The sequence below is a fragment of the Monodon monoceros genome, unplaced genomic scaffold (assembly GCF_005190385.1).
Source record: "Monodon monoceros isolate NGI ecotype Baffin Bay Population unplaced genomic scaffold, NGI_Narwhal_1 Super_Scaffold_16, whole genome shotgun sequence".
Lineage (NCBI taxonomy): Eukaryota > Metazoa > Chordata > Mammalia > Artiodactyla > Monodontidae > Monodon > Monodon monoceros.
In genome coordinates, this window is record NW_021703772.1 from 27,379,379 (window position 1) to 27,394,767 (window position 15,389).

Below are 15,389 nucleotides of genomic sequence, written 5' to 3' on the forward strand. Positions count from 1 at the left end.
ATAGCCACTAGCCATGTGGAACCTTCAAAGGATGCAATTGAGGAACTAAATTTTAAGTTTCCTTTAATTTTAATTAATTCAAATTTAAGTAGCCTCTTGAGGTTAATTTTGGAAGCACAGACTTTCAAACAAAAGTTTTACTTTGAGTTATTATGAATGATTTTCTAGTAATAATTACATTTATTTAATTATTAGGTTTTATGGAGTATTATAAGGTTTTTGTTCTTACTTTCTAGTAGAACTAGTTTATATCTTTAAATTTTTCATTTTTTAATGACCCATTTAAACAATCCTACTTACCACAACCAATGAAATTTGTTTAAAGTTATTTAAAAGATGAACAAAGAGAGTAAGAAAGAAAAGAAATCATTCCTTCCCAGTTTACCCAGATCATAGCTACTAAGAAAACTTTTTCTCCTTGGGATCTAAGGCACCTGAAGAACCAGTTTGTTCTTTATCAAACCACCCATGTTGTTTTCCCATGGATAGGTATAACATTACGTAGACTGTCACTGAGAACATTAGTCATATATTAGTAATCTCCATACATTACGATAGCCAATTTCTCTCATCTATGTATCTCTCCCTTCATTAAAGATATATTTCCAAAATTTATTGAGGAAACTATGCACATCCAAGTGCGCACACACACACACACACACACACCAATGAAATATCACACTTGTACTCACAAGTAAAAATATGTCACTTCATAAACACTGAAATATAATTTCTAACGAGGAGAATTTGATGCTGAGTTGAGAAAATCTGGTCTACTTATTTGTATCTCCAAGTATTTGTTTTTATAAGGGAAGTTGGAATCGTAGAATATGAATTAATCTAGCAATAGGTCTTGCTTGTTCATTGAGACTATAATTAGTGAGCAAGGCAGACAAAAAGGGGCTGAGACCTGGATAGACTTTTCATGGACATGGGAAGATTTCAAGTACTAACAGAGGCTCCTTTGAATAGTCAGACATAACGGGCTCAAGACCTGTGGCACATACAGCACAATCCTGTAGGCACAAGGACTAGGGCTTGGAAGTCCTCAATTGCTACCACTCAAAAATGCACGGTAGCCTGGCAGGTTGTGAATAGCAGAGAGGTTTTCCAATGAATCTCAGATATGTGCCCGTCCTGCAGGGCAGAAATAAAGGAGTCCAAGGAGTATCAGCAGAGTGCTAGAGTAGAAATCAGGACACTTGAACCATAATAGAAAGCCACATGTGAAAGCCAGACAAGATCATGATTTGTCTGGAGGACAAGATGATGTAATCCTGAGGCACAGAGTGATGACTTAAAGATTACCTGTAGCTTTCAATTTAGGCCAGGTTGGTCTTGAATATTAGGGAAAGGGTAGATACTAGGGGAGTATTTAGTGGTCCCAGTTACAGAGAGGAAGAAAGTTGCAGAGGAAAATAATGATAACAATAGTTAACACTGAATGAGCAGCTAGCGTGTGCCAGACACTGTTGTACGGCTTTCCACGTCTTATCTCACTTACTAATTACTTAACCTCAGAAAAACTTTATGATTTTTATCATCCCTGTTTCACAGATGAAGACACAGAGGTATAAGAGATTAAGTAATTTACCCAAGATTACAGCTAATAAAGAGTGGAGCCACAATCTCAACACAAGCAACCTGACTTCATAACTCATGCTTTTAATCACTACACCCTACAGATTGGACATGAGAGGGCCCAGATACTGGAAGAGAAATAAAAGTCTTATGGAGGTAAAATTAATTTCATAATACCAATAGATTGATTTAAATGTGCTTGTCATTCAAACTCGTTCAATAATTATTCATCAGGTAATGTTACCCTTAATTATTCTAAGGGTTTTACATATGCGAAATCATCTGATCTTCCCACAGCCCTATGTGATAGGTGTAATTATTACCCCTGCTTGACACATGAGGAAACTAAGATATAGAAAGGTTCAGTAACTAAACCAAAGACACTCCAGATGCTATGTTCTTGGCCAGTGCCCTCTACTGCTTCTCAGGAAGGTAGAGGGTGAATTGTATTTATCATATACCTTTATAAGACTTCCAACGTGCAAAAGATAGTCTGTGTGATTTGGGGCCTAAAGATTCCAGGTTTGGGACTATAGAGCTCTACTTATATGAATTATTATTGTGATTGGTAGTAAACAAGACTGACTTGGGGGGAAATCTGTGATTCAGAATATCTTTCAGCTTTCCCAAACTCCCACTTGCTTTATTATTCCAATTCAGACACCCATCCCCTGAGCCAATCCCAACCATTTCTCAATGGGCACTCTGACCCCTTAGTGTGAGTGAGTTCTAGTTACTGAATGATTTTGTATGGACCATATTTTGGTTGGTATTAATCTCTATATCTGTCTCCCTGTTTCCTTTGCTTCCAATATTACTTCTACCCTTTTCTAAAAAAGTTTGAATCAACAGAGGGTATAGTTGGAATATATCCTAGCATCTAATAGAGGTATAACTCTAAAGTCTTTGAATTGTGTCGGGGAAGTAATTTCCCTCCAGATCTTCTGTGTTGCTTTCTCTGGATAATGTAGATTCTTCCATGACTCCAAACAGTGAGATGAAGACTTTGCTAACAAGTGGACTCTCACTGGGGAACCTCGTGTTCTGAGAGTCAAGCTAAGCCCTTTATAACGATTCCACTTTATTAAATGGGATTCCTGGCATCTTAACAACAGGGACTTCTGTCAGAGAGAAAAATTTTACCTGTTTATTTGTATTATTATCTTGATTCTTGACACACTAATAACCATTAGTGGTTACACAGTGTGACATTTTTTAAGTTAATAAAAAGACAAGTTTTCCAGACATAGCAAAATCAAGGAAAAAACATGCCCTGAAGATGTCTTCCTTTGCAGGTGCAAGTCATTTGAATGGTTGAGATGGATAGTGGCATATTGTGCCCCATGGTTCTTAACTCACTTTGGATCATCCTAACTCAAGAAGGAAGGGCAAAGGTGGTGAGGAAACTCAATTCCCTACATCTTTAGGACACATCCTGGCCTAACCCCTCCCCCACCTCCATCCCTCAACCCCAAAACACTTCTCAAGTATCCTGCAGTTTTAAAAGAACCTTCATATGTTGCATTGAATTTGGTCTTCTCAAGGATCCTATGAAGTTTACAGAGTGGATATTCCCATCCTATTTAATGCATGAGAAATTGATGCTTGGAGAGAAGAAGTTAAATGTTCAAGTCACAGGAAAACTGGAGTTGAAACCTTCCTATTTTGGCCATGAATCCAGCACTCTTTCCATTACACTATAAGTAGCCCACCCATTCAAAAAAATTTAAACTGAAGGAAGTTCTGTAGGCCACATTAGTTTGTTGTGTTTTGACATTCTTGCTTCCAAAAATGGGTGATGACATAGGGTTCTCTTGTGCATGTATGCAGTAATTTCCTGCTGGCTGGCTCACTGCTCTCTAGTTGAGATAATTCAGTCAACAGGTACCTCTCCAAAATGGGTAATTTAATATTTTACAAGACCCAGCGAAGTGCAGAACAGATATGCCAATACCCACGTAAAAGCTTTTCTGGGCAGCTGCCATAAACAAACCATTCATGCTCTTCAAGATTCATTCTCTTTAAGACTCAAGGTCCTCATCTGTAAAGCCAAGAAAATAATAAATACTGCTTCAAAAGAGGTTGTAATGATTAAATGAAATAATGCATGTAAAGTACACTTTTACACAATGAAGCACTAAATAAATATTGTGATTAAGACTGTCACTTATTGGTGGAGATAGGGTTCTTATTTAAATGATCCATCTGCTTTCTTTGATCCGTGTGCGTTTGCGTGTATGTGTGTCTGTGTGGGAGCCACACCTCAGTTCACTGTCCGCAGGCAGTCAGCCCTGGGGAGGGAGTCAGCACGCATGCGCGTATGTATGTGTTGGGACAGGGGAAACTACTAATTTTCTTCTCCTAAAATTCCTGCAATGTGACCATTTTTCTATTCCAAAGATTAATTTCCTTTAGTAAAATAAAGTCCTTCCCAGCCCTGCCATTCTTTAATTCAATGAGCAGGGAACCAATTCTCCCAGCCTTAGACTATAATTTCTAAGCTACACTGGTAAGTTTTATAAACCATTTCAACTCACTCTGTCAAAGGGGGAAGATTCACCATTTAGCATCTCAAACGTGCCTCACGACATGAAAGAGGCCATTCAAAGAGAACCAAGAGGCATGAGACGGACAAGATGTCCAGGAACTTAAGTGACAGTTGCTTCTTTTTATTGCTGCTTTAGATTAAAGATGCTGAGGCTTGACAATAAAACTAGGGTCAACTAACCTAACAAAATCACTATGAGAATGAAGTGAAATGTAGACCTAGTGTTTAGTAGTATGCCTGGTACTTACAACATCTAAGTAACTTCACAGTAATGCTTATAGTAGTGGTAGTGGTGATAGCAGTAGTGGTAGCAATAGTAGCAGCAGTAGAGTGGTAGTACTCACAAGGACGATGTCAGTAAGTTCAGAGCCAGGAGAATGATTAACAGGTAAGAATCAGAATCCAGTTATTCTCCACGAATCACCATGACCATTCTTCAGGCCTAGGATTTCTAAGCAGATTTTCTAAACATTACTGGAAGTTTTCTTTAAAATATTTATATGGCAGGGTCATCCAGCTCTAAATATATTAGAAATCTGAAGCAGCAATTTTTACTAATGCACTACGTATTACAGGAGTATTTAACACTAATAATTTTTGCACTCTGTCAGGAAATCTTTCTAAAGATGCATCTATATTTCAAGCATTCGGGGATCATTAAAAGAAATGGTAAATATGGAATAAAGGTAAACAAAATTTGCTCTTCACTTTCATTATCATGAGTACAGACCTGCATTCACATAACTGTGAACAGAGCCTGAGCAATTTCAAAGATAAGACAACTTGTTAATCCATTATATTTTAACGTACCTTTAAAATATGATAGTTGAGAAAGACTAAATACCAGACATAATGTAGAATAATTTCATAAAAGGAAAAACATTACCCAGGTAACCTAATCTAAATATTTCTTTGAAGCACAAAAAAATAGAAATCCATTAACACAATTATATCAAGAAATCAAGGATGAGCAAATGGACATCCTGAACTCAAACCCACATGAAAGAGAACAGACATGATTTGATTTTAGAGAAGAAAGTTAATTCTAGTTAAGATTATGAAATAGAATTATAACCTTACTACTAACTACCAGTGTGATCTTGGACAAAGTACTTAACAGCTCCTTCTCCTCAACTTAATCATTTGTATAATAAGGTTAATAATAGTACCCATGTAACAAGGTTCTTGTAAGGAGTAAATGATTACACACATACTGGAAAAAGTGCAAGGCACAGGCTTAAACCTTATACAGTATGTAAACATTAGCTATTATCACATATTTACATATTACATGCTACTAGATATTATTATATATTGCATATTTTAAAACAGATGGCTTTATTTGAAATTTAAACAAATTTTAAGATATTTAGCACTCAGCGAATATACTGATGATTTTCTAACACATTAGTTTTATTTTTCTATAAATTTATTTATTTATTTTTGGCTGTGTTGGGTCTTCGTTGCTGCACACGAGCTTTCTCTAGTTGCGGCGAGCGGGGGCTATTCTTCGTTGCGATGCACAGGCTTCTCATTGCGGTGGCTTCTCTTTGTTGCAGAGCATGGGCTCTAGGTGCACGGGCTTCAGTAGTTGTGGCTCACGGGCTCTAGAGCACAGGCTCAGTAGTTGTGGCGCACGGGCTTAATCACTCCTCAGCATGTGGGATCTTCCCAGACCAGGGCTCGAACCCACGTGCCCTGCACTGGCAGGCGGATTCTTAACCACTGTGCCACCAGGGAAGTCCTAACATATTAGTTTTAGATGAACAAAATTCTGCCTCACACCATGAAGAATATAGAATTCCTTTTTTCTGATTTTAGGATTGAGCTTTTTCACTCATTGCTGGGCTAACGGCATTAAAATTTGCTATTTTTTAAAAAAAATTCCAGTATAAGGATGACTCTATCTAGTCCCATCTGTGTATGCTACTAATGCCCGCAACAAGACAATCACTCATGTGAGAAACACTGCTTTTCATGACATGACACTCCATCTGAGTAAATACAGAACCAGGGAATCCTTGGTTGGAAAAATAACTGATTTATATAAAATAATTCTAAATAAGAATTTTGGTTACTATGAGAATGTATGGAATCTTTCTCTGGAAGACTTTCAGTGTAAGATGAACACAAAAATATTTGGGATGATTTAGGTTTTACTCTTTTGGAAAACAAATATAATCAGTAATAGTCATAGGTATTTATATGTAACCCTAACCTTCTTCCAGCCCATCTTAAATTATGTTGCATTGTTGTTTATTAAAACTGTACATTTCAATTTTAAAATATTTTTATATTAAATGATCCCTCTGATATTTTATTTCTTAGGGGGGGAAAACCTTGCTTTTTGACATATGAAATCTAATTTAGGATTGAATGTGCCAAGAAAAGCGCCAAATTATTATTATCATTGCCGGTCTGTCATTAATTTCTTAAACAAAAGCATAAACACAAGATGGATAACAGCTAATTATGCATCATTAAAGCCAAGAAATATCCAGGGGTTCGGATAGTTTACAAAAGAAACAATAACATCTCTGTAATTATACTGTCATTCTGAGATGTAATAACAGAGTATACAACACAATCTGTAAGGCACACTTCCACTCTGTCTAAAATGTGTCTTTATGTAAGCTCAGAATTCATTTTTTGGCTATTCTATCTTCAAAATATAGATGAGTAGGAGAAAACAGGAACAAAGAAAACAACTGTAGGACTGGAACATAAGAATTATGAAGGAAAAAATTAAGGTTAAGGCTAAATATTTTCAATTTCTTTTATAGTTAAGAGGAAAAAGATGGATAGATGTAAATTATTATTTATATACACGAAAGATCAACAGTGTCTGTAGAGAGGATGGTGACCAACTAAGTGCATCCCCTTTGATTATTAAACAAAATAATGCTATAACGTGGCGGCAAAGGTGTTTATGTAAGATATTAAAAACATACCTTTCTGCATCTCTCCATGTTTCAACTTACATTGACAACTGTCAGCTGGTACAGAGGTGTGTCTACAGCCTAGGAACTGAAGGGATGGCGGTACATCATGACAGATGGGGCTGTGTGCTGCTGGTACCAAACATACTGCTATTGAGGATGCAAAAATTTGGGTCAATCCTTTAATATGCTTTTATTCTAATCCAACTGACAGTTTCCTTCTGAAGATGTACTTCGTCACAAATGTCATTATCAAAGATAGAAAGAAAATAGGATGCCTAGGGATACGCCCCAGGGTACCATAAAAGGATACTAAAATACCACTTTTTTTTTTCCTTAGGTGTGTGAGAGAATACAAAATGTATAAGGAGGTCCTTAAATTAAAGAAACTGATCTGTGCTCAAAAAGGGAGAGGAGAGTTCCAGATAGAATGCCTTTCTAGGGAGAACGACCTGCCAGGGGACTAGATGAAAGTGGGTTTTATCTCCTTGAAGAAGCTGGGGAAACCAAATAGCTCCTAGAAATAGGTCTTTAGCATTTGCATATAGGTCAACCCTCCCCCTACTCTGTCAGCTTCTAGAGATCACAGGTACATCCCTAGAGGAGAAAAATACCTAGACTGTCACTTCATACCCTTCCTACTCTTACCCTCAAAGACACTATCAGGTTTACTCTGAAGGCTAGGCTTCAGAAAAGACCTATTTTGATTTCAAGATTTTCTTTTGGGTCCTTAATAAGTTTCACATCAACTTAGCGCTGCTTAAAATTTCATTAACAGTCAATACAGTCTTTCTATATAAAATTAGAAAGAGAAAGTTGTAAAGGTAAATGTAAGGCTGCGGTACGCTTCTTTAAAATTCATCAATTCCAAAATACTGTGTAGTCAAGTAACATGGGTAACTTCTAATATCAGGCTCTTTTGAGAGTAGAGAGAGGATCAGACTGCAAGAGAAAAGCTGGAAGTGAAAGATAAAGTCCTTACTGAGCCCCCCAAAAGGAGTTTAGAATTGCAAAAGATTCTGAGGAAAAAAAGGATGCTTTGGACAGAGCTATTCTTAGCTTCCTGCAGCTGTGCCTACACATACCCGACAGCAAATTTTCTGCAGATCTGTATTAAACGCTCCAGCCTTGTTCAGCATGTGTATCTGTCATAGTCCAATTAGAAAAGTAGGGTGTTGATGAGGGGATTCCTTACAGAGGTGTGGGTAAAAAGGAAACCAACAAGGGATGCTGCCTGACCAGGAACTAGAAAAGTAGTAAGCAAGGGGAAAGAACAGTGTAACCAGACTCCACAAAAGCTATAGCCATGGATAGGGGCCTGCCCTATCTACCAGAGAGACACAGGTATCCTTAGCAGCAAGAGGGAAGTGGGGGAGGGTGGATAAATACCTCATTATCCATTCTTGCTTCCTATTAGCTGAACCCACAAGAAGCCAGAGAGAACAGGAACCTGGATGAGGCAGATCCTGAGGGTTATACTCACCACCCCTGCCCACCCCCGCAACCAGGTAGACAGAGTCACCAGAGGTGAGGAGTAAATGATGAATCTTTTTGTTTTAATAAATTTATTTATTTTTATTTATTTATTTATTTTGCGGTACGCGGGCCTCTCACCGTTGTGGCCTCTCCCATTGGGGAGCACAGGCTCCGGACGCGCAGGCTCAGCGGCCATGGCTCACGGGTCCAGTCTCTCCGCGGCATGTGGGATCTTCCCAGACCGGGGCACGAACCCGTGTCCCCTGCATCGGCAGGCGGACTCTCAACCACTGCACCACCAGGGAAGCCCAATAAATTTATTTTTATGTATTTATTTTTGGCTGCGTTGGGTCTTCGTTGTCGCGTGCGGGCTTCCTCTAGTTGCGGCGAGCAGGGTCTACTCTTCACTGTGGTACGCGGGCTTCTCATTGCCGTGGCTTCTCTTTGTTGTGTAGCACGGGCTCTAGGTGCACAGGCTTCAGTAGTTGTGGCACGCGGGCTTCAGTAGTTGTGGCTCACGGGCTCTAGAGCTCAGGCTCAGCAGTTGTGGTACACGGGCTTAGTTGCTCCGCGGCATGTGGGATCTTCCCGGACCAGGGCTTGAACCCGTGTCCCCTGCATTGGCAGGCGGATTCTTAACCACTGCGCCACCAGGGAAGCCCCAATGATGAATCTTTTATAAATTTCTTTCCCCCTTAACATGGCCCAACTTCATTTTAACAAACCCTCAGTACCAAAAGGTATAATATGGCAGTATCAGTGAATAAGTAACTCAGTTGTTCAGATTCAAATTATGTGGATTTGGATTATATCTCTCAGGTTACCAGTCCAAGGGATACTGTCTTACTCAGCAGAGGAAATAAAAGGTAAAACTCAAACTTACTAATAGCTTTGAAAAAAAGAAAACTCTTTCACAAAAGAGCTTAGAAATTCTAATAATTATAGCTGACTACTGTATAGTAGCCCATAGTTTGCAAGACAATTCAAATATTTTTTTCATACCATCTACTATACCGCCTATTTTAATAAGCTACATCAAGATGATTCCTATCAGATTCTGATTTTTAAAATTATTACAATGAATCAAAAAAAATCATAGAGAAATTGGGTTTTCCAATTAGCTATAGACCTTAATTAAATACTGTTTTTGAACATTATTTACAGGTGCTTTCAGATGATATGTAGGTACTGATGTCTAAGATATGACCTTCATGTTCTTTACAGATATTCCGAGGAGTACGTATATAAACATACTTGAGCAAAGGCAAATAATAAAAAGGTTTAGATATTCAAGTACTAAGTGATATAGTAAAAATATGTGAGCTGCACTGCAGTGTAGGAAGTAAATGTTAGAAATTCCATTTATAATTTTTTTCTTAAGAGGGAAAAATGAAATGAAATGTTACTAATATTTAATATGTAAGTTAACATTGACCCCTTCACTTGGTCTATATGTCAAATGCCACATGTTACCAAGACTACGTTACCTATCTAGCAGATAACTGCATGGTCCCTAATAAAGGGAGTGAGAGCAGTTTCCACTTGTTCAGTGCTCTTGGCTTATAAAATGTGTAAGTTTACATGTGCCCAGGTCAGTGGATATGAGGTTTCTATTTAAACACTCTGATGCAAAATGGGTAAGTGAATTTAAAATGTCTCTATTGAGAAACAGAAAATGGAAGATAATACTGGAATCAAAGTACATGAAAAAAAAACAATAAAAACAGAATGCCTCTAGCCTTTAATCTAAAATCTCTTCAGATAAAGACAATGAAAGCCTGTACACATCTGACAAGAAGTCAGACAAAGAAACCAGAAATCATCAAGATGGTTATTTACAATATAGATTTATATCCAAATTCATTAATAATGAAACTCATATTTTCCTTTGAGATGTTAATAAAGCCATTGTGATTTTCAAGGAAAAAGTCATTCTTTGACACTTAATTCACTTTTTAATTTCTCTCTTTAGATTTATAATTATATAACAGTTCAATCTACAGAACTTTTGAAAATATAGTAAAATTAATATGCATTAGGTAGTATGTTCACTGCTGTTTTAGTAATAGGGTATGCTATCAAAATAGTTTGAGGTCACTGGTATAGACTATGAAGGTGGGAAGGCTTGATGGAGGGGGTGGGACTTGAGATGAAAACATAGGGTTTGGTTATAGAGAGGAGAGGGAAAAGCTTCTCTGAGCATCTGGTTTTCTTAATCTGTCCTTCTCAAAAGCATTTCTGTAGTTCTGGGATAAGGAGCATGACAGCTTGTTCCTTGCTAAACGGGTCTGAAACAGCTTTCTGACCCTATTGTTCCTTCCTTCATTTAAGAAAACGTATTCTCTGCATCTACTATGATCCAGCCAATGTGCCAGATGATATACTGGTAAATAAGACTCAAGGAATTTATAGTCTAAGAGTTAGATCTTCAGTTGCCTCTTCAGGCCAAGGTGCTGAACTTGGGTAGTTCCATTTCTAACCCTTAGAAATTCAGGCATTAAATCAAAGTGGACTGAATGCAAGTAGGTTCAAGAAATATCAGAGTTAGTTGTGGGACTCTAATAATGACATTATGAAGGTGGGCTTTAGGTACGGTGTCTTCATATCTCTCTAGTCCAAAAACCACAGGCATAAGCACCACTGGTATGCAGTGGCTACCACATTTTCTGGAAAGACCAGAGTAATGGGCTGAATGATGATCCCTCAGAAGATAAGTCCACACCATAATCACCAGAACCTGTGAATGTTACCGTATTTGGAAAATGAATCTTTGAAGATGTAATTAAGTTAAAGATTGAGATGAAGAGATCATCCTATATTATCAGGATGGACCCTAAATACAATGGCAAGTGTCCTTATAAGAGACACACAGGGGAGATTTTAGAGACAGAAGAGAAGGCCATGTGATAACGGAGGCAGAGTGATGTACCCACAAGCTACAGCTGAAGGAGGCAAGGAACGGAATCTCCCCTAGAACCTCTACATCTTAATTTCAGAATTCTGGCCTCCAGAACTGTGAGTGAATAAATTCCTATCATTTTAAGGCACCAAATTAGTGGTAATTTGTTACAGCAGCCACAAGAAATTAATACAACCAGTGAAGACTCTGGAGTCCAAGTATGTGGTCCAGGGATGTTGTTCTAGTCATCCTTGGCATTATTAAGAATTCTAGTTTGGCAGGCATGCAGGAGAATGGCTTGCATCTCTCTGAGCTAGGGCATGGAATGATCAGGACATAACTGGCTCTCTGTTTCTCATTTGGAAGCACTGATAGTACAGGTCTCCCAAATTTAGAGGGTCAGAAATAACCCGACATCGGCTTAGATAATCATCTGCTGCATGGCCCTTGGGAGTTAGCGGGGTATCAAAACATCCATGGCTGCCCTTTCCAACACCACGTGCGTCCCTTGAGACTTTCTAGACTAAACGATATTGCTTTTTTCACTAGCCACTTGGATTTGTAGCAAAACTTTTTCCATACGAATGAGGAAGTTTTAATAAAGTGCAAGGGAGATTTCTGTAGCTTGGCACTATGTATCATGTTATGTTTTAGCCCCAGCCAAGTGGAAAAGGTCTTCAAGGAGCCACAACAGGTAGTTTAAGGAGACATGGCTACCAAAACCTTAGTGGTTCAAGGTATATTGGTGGGGTAGGATTTGGTAGTTCCATGAAGGTGATCTCCTGCATATGATCAAACTTGAAGGCTTGTGAGCCACTAAAAAGCCACATTTTTACCAAATAGAAAGTTCACGATCAATTGAGTGGAATATCACTTAGAGCTGAACACAAAGGATGTCTTAGTCTAGACACTAGGAAGGCCACAGTCTCAGGTCCATGTAGAGCTCAGGTCTGGGAAAAGAAGCCAGGCAGGTACTTTGGTGTCTCACTGCATTCCTCCAGTTATTTAGCTAGATATTAGCTCCAGATAGGGTAAGCAAGATGTAGGCAGTGGCAAACTGCAGCTTTGCCAGAAGAAAAGAATCGTTGGCCTTAAAGGACCTAACTACCTACAGTACCTAGATAGGTAAGATCCAGGAAAATATCTGCTACCCAACTGACACTGTCAAAGCTTTGAAGTCTTGGAAAATGAATACAGCTTTCCGTCCTTGAACTTGGCATGGACTAATTAAATTTCCATAGGAGGCCAAAGATTTTAAATTCTGCAGAATTTACTTAAATGGAATAGTAGGATGGTGTGAGGGAACACGCTCTTTGACTCTCTCTGCTGTTAGTTTCACAAAGAAGGAAACAATTACCAGGATCTGAAAAAAACAAGGTGTGTTTATTCACACTTGGGTGGAGAGAGGACAGCTAGAACCTCCTCTCCCTCCCACTCATTTTAATAACATAATTTTAGGTGCTTTTGTTGTTACTATAAAATTGTTTTCCTTGGCTCATTCATGTCCAGGTAATTCTAGGTTGACTATCAACACAAAAAAAATTTCCACCATTGTAAATTTAAAGCGTGTTTCATTTTTATTCATTAAATATCCAACATTTTCAAAATAATTTAATGTAGCAGCTTTTTTTTTTTAAACTGAAATTGGTGATGGGAGGGTAAATATATCCAAGCTATCCTTGGGATTTTTCTTTTTCAATTAAAAGGATAAAATATACACTGCAACATTAAAGCTAAGTAAGTCAAAAGAGGAAAATAATCCAAGGCAGACCCTTGGATGCAACTACAATCAAACTGTTGACTAAAGGTTGACATGAATCTAAAGAAAACCAGGTATGGTCTGCCAGGACCACACTCAGCAGTCTACTAAAGTTTCCTTTACTTCTGTTTGTTAGTCAATGAATAGAACTGCGAGAAAGTATATGAAAAGTGATACTTTTCTAAAATAATTTCACTTTTTCTAAAAACACGTCAAGCTTATAACCATAGTTTGGCATTAAACTGAGCCAATTGTAAACAATTACCAACCCCCCAAATCCAAACATTTTCTAGCATTTGGTTGTTTGGCATCTTGCAGATGCATCTTGTGATGGAAAACTAATTTTTTTATGGCACTTTATAACAGGCAGGAAGCAGAGTTACTTAGGTTATGACCACCAAAAAAAAATGTGGCTTTTTTGTTCATTTACTTTATGGTATGTTTCATGGTCTGTAGACAAAAAGAAAAGAATTGCTTTTTTTTCTGGTTGAGTTTAAACCCACATATTATTAAAACATGCTGCTTAATACCTCAATGCAAAATTGCTATGAGTAATTTTCTTGGAAGATGTGGGTGTCTGAATGGTTTGCCAATGCTTCTGATTATTATTCCCAAGTTCAGTCCTGTTGGTAGAACATGATTTTCTCCATCATATATTATAAGCCACCATAGTTAAGATGTCACATAAAAATGACATCTTACTCTCTCAGTGCAGACTATCTATGTGCCCAGCAGAATCTTATGCTCTGAGTGATTTTGCTTTTCCATAAGAAACAAGAGTACCAACTCTTCTCTTGCTCTGTCCATATTTTTGGCTACATGTTTTAAATGTGTTGCAATTTCTCTGCAGAAAAGCCAATGCCACATAGCTTTAGGGTTTTAAGAAAACACAAACACTGAAACCACACTCTTGTCGATCTATTCTGAACAATGATTATGATGTAGGTTTTACTTTCATACATATTCACTATCTCCCTTGCCAAATCAGAAATTTACATTGTTCATCCCATCCCAGTTTGGTTGGTTTTTTTTTTAAGTGTAAACATAAACCCCTCTCTAGAGAGCAAAAAGACAATAATGATATTAGTGTCCTTATTGCCCATTAGTTATGCTAGAATAGGACAGTGCTTTATTAGTGATTTTTAAAATTTCTTAAAGAGGGAGCCATTTTTAAGTGGAGCTAACTAGATACTATGTGACTAGGTATCACAATCTGAATATTCTCATAGATCATAAATTCAAATCTGAATGATCCAGAAATATTACGCTTTAATTCCAAAGGCTTTAAAACCATATAATTCTTGGAAATTCACTGATTATAGAATCAGACAAAAGGTGGTATACAAACTAAAATGATGAACCACGTCTTCTTCAGAGTAATGCTGATAATCCATCATCTTCACAGCTCCTTGATTTATGCTTTTTAAAATGTAACAACCAAATATTTTTGAAAGTGTGGCATTTTATAAAATTTTTTGAATTTTAAAATGCACTATTTAAAACTTGCTCCCGATTTAAAAATTTTAATGCAGAATCCAAGTGATTTTCACATTTTTCACATTTCTTCCAAGGATGTTTGAATAGCAAACTAAGTCTCAATGATGGCTCTGTTTGAAAAATATTTATTATAATTAAATTCCAGGTTAAATAAATAACTTACATACCCCTGTAGAAGTTACTGTGATGGGATCTAAATCATACTGTAATTTTCATTTTCCCTCTAACAAACTATTTTAAAGTAATTTTATTAATCTGCAACCACAAATTTACTAAACATCTCGATTCAAATTATCAACCCAGCTCAAGTTCAAATTTTAGACAGATAGCTCTGCCTCCTCATACATAACACTGACTGGCTGGATTTAATTGGAATGTACGTTCATACTTGACCTGAGAGTGCCACATAGATGTAATTCAAGTCTTTTAATTACAAGATACTAATTAGTATTCCAAATATGTTCACTATATATTACTTAGGCATAAATTATTAATTTTCTTATTCACTGAGACTGAACATTATAATTAATCCTAGATCAAAGACAAATATTGAATGCAAAAGTCATACAAATTTCATATTTTATTCCCCAAGAAAGACTTAAAGTTGGAGGCCCTAGTTTCCTTCACTGATTTGAAACAAATACCCTAAACTTCTGATCAGTTTGCCAGTTTTAATGGTTAATCTTCTTG